This window comes from Notamacropus eugenii, chromosome 6 (genome assembly GCF_028372415.1).
Source record: "Notamacropus eugenii isolate mMacEug1 chromosome 6, mMacEug1.pri_v2, whole genome shotgun sequence".
NCBI classification, from domain to species: domain Eukaryota; kingdom Metazoa; phylum Chordata; class Mammalia; order Diprotodontia; family Macropodidae; genus Notamacropus; species Notamacropus eugenii.
In genome coordinates this window covers 121,587,711-121,594,267 of record NC_092877.1, presented here as the reverse complement: position 1 = coordinate 121,594,267, position 6,557 = coordinate 121,587,711, and positions in this window count along the sequence as shown.

The window sequence follows — 6,557 nt, the reverse complement described above, 5'->3', positions numbered from 1 at the left end:
ATTTCTGTTCCAGAGGGACATGAAAACCTCTCACAAAAGATCGTTCATGCTGCGAACCTGGAGGCGAGCCCAGCCCTGCCTTGGCCGCGCGGCACCAAGAGGAGTGGATGCAAGCAGGCTTCAGGGATGGAATCTCCAGCAGCCACGTGGGTCCCTCCACCCACGGACCCCAAAGGTTGGTGAGAGGGTCTTCTCAGGTTGCCGAGAGGAGAGTGGGGTGCCCCCATAACTCAGGCCCCCTTGGAAGGCAGCAGCGAAGGTGGGAGCAGACCTGGGCTCCCCAAGCAGGCAGGAGCCAGGATCCATTGTTGAAGGTCTCTGCATAAACCCCCTGAGGGAACTGAGCCCATCAGGTGGCCCTGCCCCAATCTGAGCACTTGAACTTAATCTCACACTGAATATCAGCCCCACCCCCAACCAAGCCCTGAGGCTGGGAAGCAGCATTTGAATCTCAGACCCCAAGTGCTGGCTGGGTGGATCTGGAGGCAAAGTGGGTGTGAAGAGAATATTCAGAAGTCAAGTCACTGGCTGGGAAAATGCCCAGAAAAGGGAAAAAAAATAAGACTATAGAAGGCTATTTGCTTGGTGAACAGGTATTTCCTCCCTTCCTTTCTGATGAGGAAGAACAATGCTTACCATCAGGGAAAGACACAGAAGTCAAGGCTTCTGTATCCCAGCCCACTCAATGGGCTCAGGCCATGGAAGACCTCAAAAAGGATTTTGAAAATCAAGTTATAGAGGTGGAGGAAAAACTGGGAAGAGAAATGAGTGACATGCGAGCAAAGCATGAAAAACAAGTAAACACCCTGCTAAAGGAGACCCCAAAAAATGCTGAAGAAAATAACACCTTGAAAAATAGGCTAACTCAACTGGCAAAAGAGGTTCAAAAAGCCAATGAAGAGAAGAATGCTTTCAAAAGTAGAATTAGCCAAATGGAAAAGGAGGTTCAAAAGCTCACTGAAGAAAATAGTTCTTTCAAAATTAGAATGGAACAGATGGAGGCTAATGACTTTATGAGAAACCAAGAAATCACAAAACAAAACCAAAAGAATGAAAAAATGGAAGAGAATGTGAAATATCTCATTGGAAAAACAACTGACCTGGAAAATAGATCCAGGAGAGACAATTTAAAAATTATGGGACTACCTGAAAGCCATGATCATAAAAAGAGTCTAGACATCATCTTTCATGAAATTATCAAGGAAAACTGCCCTGAGATTCTAGAACCAGAGGGCAAAATAAGTATTCAAGGAATCCACAGATCACCTCCTGAAAGAGATCCAAAAAGAGACACTCCTAGGAACATTGTGGCCAAATTCCAGAGTTCCCAGGTCAAGGAGAAAATATTGCAAGCAGCTAGAAAAGAAACAATTCAAGTATTGTGGAAATACAATCAGGATAACACAAGATCTAGCACCCTCTACATTAAGGGATCGAAGGGAATGGAATAGGATATTCCAGAAGTCAAAGGAACTAGGACAAAAATCAAGAATCACCTACCCAGCAAAATTGAGTATAATACTTCAGGGGAAAAATTGGTCTTTCAATGAAATAGAGGATTTTCAAGCATTCTTGATGAAAAGACCAGAGCTGAAAAGAAAATTTGACTTTCAAACACAAGAATGAAGAAAAGCATGAAAAGGTAAACAGCAAAGAGAAGTCATAAGGGACTTACTAAAGTTGAACTGTTTACATTCCTAAATGGAAAGACAATATTTGTAACTCTTGAAACTATTCAGTATCTGGGTACTGGGTGGGATTACACACACACACATGCACACGCACACGCACACACACACACAGACAGAGTGCACAGAGTGAATTGAAGAGGATGGGATCATATCTTAAAAAAATGAAATCAAGCAGTGAGAGAGAAATATATTGGGAGGAGAAAGGGAGAAATGGAATGGGGCAAATTATCTCTCATAAAAGAGGCAAGCAAAAGACTTTTTAGTGGAAGGATAAAGAGGGGAGGGGAGAGAAAAACATGAAGTTTACTCTCATCACATTCCACCAAAGGAAGGAATAAAATGCACACTCATTTTGGTATGAAAACCTATCTTACAATACAGGAAAGTGGGGGATAAGGGGAAAACAGGGTGGGAGGGACGATGGAAGGGAAGGCATGGGGAGGAGGGTGCAATTCGAGGTCGACACTCACGGGGAGGGCAGGATCAAAAGAGAGAATAGAAGTAATTGGGGGCAGGATAGGATGGAGGGAAATATAGTTAGTCGTATACAACACGACTATTATGGAAGTCATTTGCAAAACTATACAAATGTGGCCTGTATTGAATTGCTTGCCTTCCGAAGGGAGGGGATGGGGAGGGAGGGAGGAAAAGAAGTTGGAACTCAAAGTTTTAGGAACAACTGTCAAGTACTCTTCTTGCCACTAGGAAATAAGAAATACAGGTAAAGGGGTATAGAAAGTTATTTGGCCCAACAGGACAGAGGAGAGGATGGAGAGAAGGGCAGAGAGAAATGATGGAGGAGAGAGCAGATTGGTGATGGGGGCAATTGGAAAGCTTGGTGTTTTGGGGTGGGGGGAGGGGACAAGGGGGGAGAAAATTTGGAGCCCAAAATTCTGTGAAAATGAATGTTAAAAGTTAAATAAATAAATTAAAAAAAAAAAAAGATTGTGCATTCCAAATATTTTTCTCCCTCCCCTTATTCCTTCTTAAGATGATGTGTAATCTGATATAGTTTATACATGTCCAATCATATTAAACATATTTACAGATTCATCATGCTGTGAAAGGATAATCAGAATGAGAGGGAAAAACCATGAGAAAGAAAAAAAGAGAGAGAAAACTGTATGCTTTGATTTGCATTCAGACTCCTTTGTTCTTTCTCTGGATGTGCACAGCATTTTTCATCATGAGTCTTTTGGAATTGTCTTAGATCATCATGCTGCTGAGAAGAGCTAAGTATATCAGACTTGGTCATGGCACAGTACTACTGTTACTGCGAACAGTGTTTTCCTGGCTCTGCTCACTTTACTCAGCATCAGTTCATGTAAGTCTTTCTAGTTTTTTTCTGAAACCATCCATTCATGAAGCTATTATCCTTCTTTATCGCTTTTAATTAGATCTGTTTGTGCTTTTGCTTTGTTTGAGATAATGATTGTTACCACTGCTTTACTTGCTTCAGCTGAAGCCTAATAGATTCTACCCCAGCCCCTTACCTTTACCTTATGTGTATCTCTCTGCTTCAAATGTGTTTCTTGTCAACAACATATTGTAGGATTCTAGTTTTCAATCCATTCTGCTGTATACTTCCATTTTATGGGTGAGTTAATCCCATTCGCATTTATAGTTATGATAACAAACTGTGTATTTTCCTCCATGCTATGTTTCATGTGTTTATCACCTCTCTCACTTACCCCCTTCCCTTCCTTCCTCACAAGTATTTTACATCTGATAACCACCTTTCCCTTATATAACTTCCTTTTTGTTACTTGCCCCTCCCCTTTCTATTATCCTTGTCACCTTTTACTTCCTTATAGCATAAGATAGATTTTTATATCCAACTGAGTGTGTGTTATTCCCTATTTGAGCCAATCTATTTGAGCCAATTTTGATGGGATTAAGGTTTAAGGATTGCTTGCCACTACCCATTTTCCCCTTTATTGTAATAAATTTCATTCCACTTTTTGTGTGGGATAATTTATTTCATTCAGATGACCCCCTCATTCTTCCAATACAATCTTCTTTCTTACTCCTTTATTTTGTTGTTTTTCTCGTTATTGTTGTTGGTTTTTTGCAGTATCATCCCATCTAAGTTACCTTACATTCATACCCTCTTTCTACATGTACTCCTTCTAATTGGTCTTATACTAATAAAGTTGTTGAGTTACAAATATTATCTTGTCATATAAAAATACAAACAGTTTAACCTTTTGAATTTCTTATGATTTTTCTTTCTTGTTTGTTTTTTTACCTTTTTATGTTTCTTGTGCGTCTTGTAGTTGGAGGTCAAATTTTTTTATTCAGCTCTGATATTTTAATTAAAATGTTTGAAAGTTCTCTCTTTCTTTAAATGCCCATTCCTTCCCTGAAAGAATATATTCAGTTTTGCTGTGTAGGTTGTTGTTGGTTGTAATCCTAATTCTATTGTTTTCAGGCACATCACATTCCAAGCTCTCTGCTTCTCTAATGTGGGAACTGCCAGATCATACATAAACCTAACTGTAGTGCTGCACTATTTGAATTATGTTTGACTACTTGAAATACTTTGTCCTTGGGAAGTGAGTTCTGAAATTTGCCTATGATTTTCCTGGGAGTTTTCATTTTACAATCTCTATCAGCCAGCAGTCAGTGGATTCTTTCAGTTTTTATTTTGCCAGCAAGTTCTCATACACAAAGGTGTTTTTGTTGATAATTTCTTGAAAGGTGTTGTCCAGATTTTTTGTTATTTTTTTTTTCATTTTGACTTTCTGGGAGTCCAATAATTTTTATATTATGTCTCCTGGATCAATTTTCTATATCAAATGTAGTTCCACATTTTCTTCTATTTTTTTTGCTTTTTATTTTGTTTTATTTTATCTTGATGTCTCATAGAGTCATCAGATTCCACTTGTTCAATTCAAATTTTTATGGAATAATTTTCTTCAGTGACCTTTTGTATATCCCATTCTGTTTTTTCAAGAGTTATTTTCCTTGGTAAATTTTTGTATATCTTTTCCTATGCTGTTGACTCTTTTTTCATGATTTTCTTCCATTACTCTAATTACTTTCCCCATTTCTTGTTCTACTTTCCTAATTTGCTTTTTAAAATTATTTTTAAGGTCTTCCAGCAATTCTTTATGTTTCTATAACCAAATTGTTTTTTCTATGAAGCTTCACATTTTGTAGCCTTTTTGACACTATTGCCTTCTTTTAAATTGAGGCTTGATCCTTCTATCACTATAATCACTTTCTGAAGTAAAATTCTTTTTTGCTTTGTTTTTGCTGATGTTTTTCTGCCACCCCCCCTCCCCATTTTCTTACTTTATGTTTTCATGTAAGAGTTTGACTGATCCTGCATCATCCTCTGCATTTTCTGTTGAAACTATGGATCATACTACTGGTTTTTACTGGGCTTCAAGGCTTAACTGCTTGGTTCCTCTGCAGAATGAACTTCTCTTCTCAGTTGAACTCGGTGGGCATGTCCTCCTCTGGGTCTGGGTCATTCAGGAAGGTTATGAGAGGAAAGGTGCCTCCATGGTTGTGTTTCCTCCAGCATAGCTAGAAGATGCCCTGTGGGGCAGTTTTGACCCATGCTGTATGGGTAAACCAGGTGCTCTTGGATAATGACAAAGACAAAAGATGCCTCCCCAGATATTCCTTCTGCCAGGTCAGGAAGAAGAACAGAATTACTTTACAGGCTACAGGGCTTGGTGGTACATGTAATTGTACTATTTTGCTATGTGCAGAAATATGTGCCAACCTGTAGAGAAATAACAAAGCTTGGTCTAGGGTTTGATGCTGTAAGTGATGCATTATCTGCATGAAGCTAGTAGCTCATATTTCCAGGTCAAGAAAGAGATCAGGAATTTAGAGCAAGAGGACTTCCAACAATGGTCAGAGGGCACCACTATGAGACAGGAAAAGGAAAAATAATTTTGTTGTAGATTGTGTGTATTAAGATTTTCACAAACTTTGATAAACTAGTTAAGCTAGATCATGTTACCCGACAACCCACACCAAAGTCAGGACTTCAATATCTCACTTATTTAACCAGTTATACAAGGACTTAAAATAGTATCAAAATTCTATCTAACAACGCTGGAGAGTGATTAATGAAATCATTTAGCCAAAACCTTAATACTTGCCTGTTTCTGCATTCCACCCAATACCCAAAATTCCATGATGTCTTTTTAGATTCTTTATTATTTCTGGATATCCAGGAATACCATCTGACCTCCTTCAGGTGGTCAAGAAGGGTGAGACTTGGAGGAAAAAGAAAAATAAGCCTAACTCACTATTTGCAACAATAAGAAACATCCACAGATACAACTAACCTCTGAAATGGGCCTAAGTGTACTTTCAGAGCATATAGAAATATCAGAATAACAAAAAGCAAAATGGCAGATATTCCTGGTAGAAAAGTAAGTACTGGGGGGCAGAGCCAAGATGGCAGAGTAGAAAGACAAAAAAACTGCAGGTTCTCCCCACACAGCCCATAAAACACCTATAGAAAGGGACTCAACAAATTCTGGAGCAGTAGAAGTGGAGAACAACAGAGTGGAGGAGATTTCCAGCCCAGGGTTACCTGAAAGGCTCACAGGAAAGGTTGGTTGCACTGACTGTGGAGCAGAGCTTGGAGCCCAGCCCAGCCTTGGTCATGCAGCCCGGCTCACAAACAGCCCTCAGGGGCAGAATCTCCAGTCACAGCAGCAGCAGGTCCACAGATCCCTCAACCCATGGGGGCCAAAGGTCAGTGACGAGGTTTTTTTAAGCTGGCCAGGAAGGGAGAAGGGCCTTCCATAGCTCTGGCCTCAGGCAGCAGTCAGCCGCAGAGGCCACATCGGCAGAAGGCAGGAGTTCTCACAGCAGCCCCTACAGCAGCCTGAGACC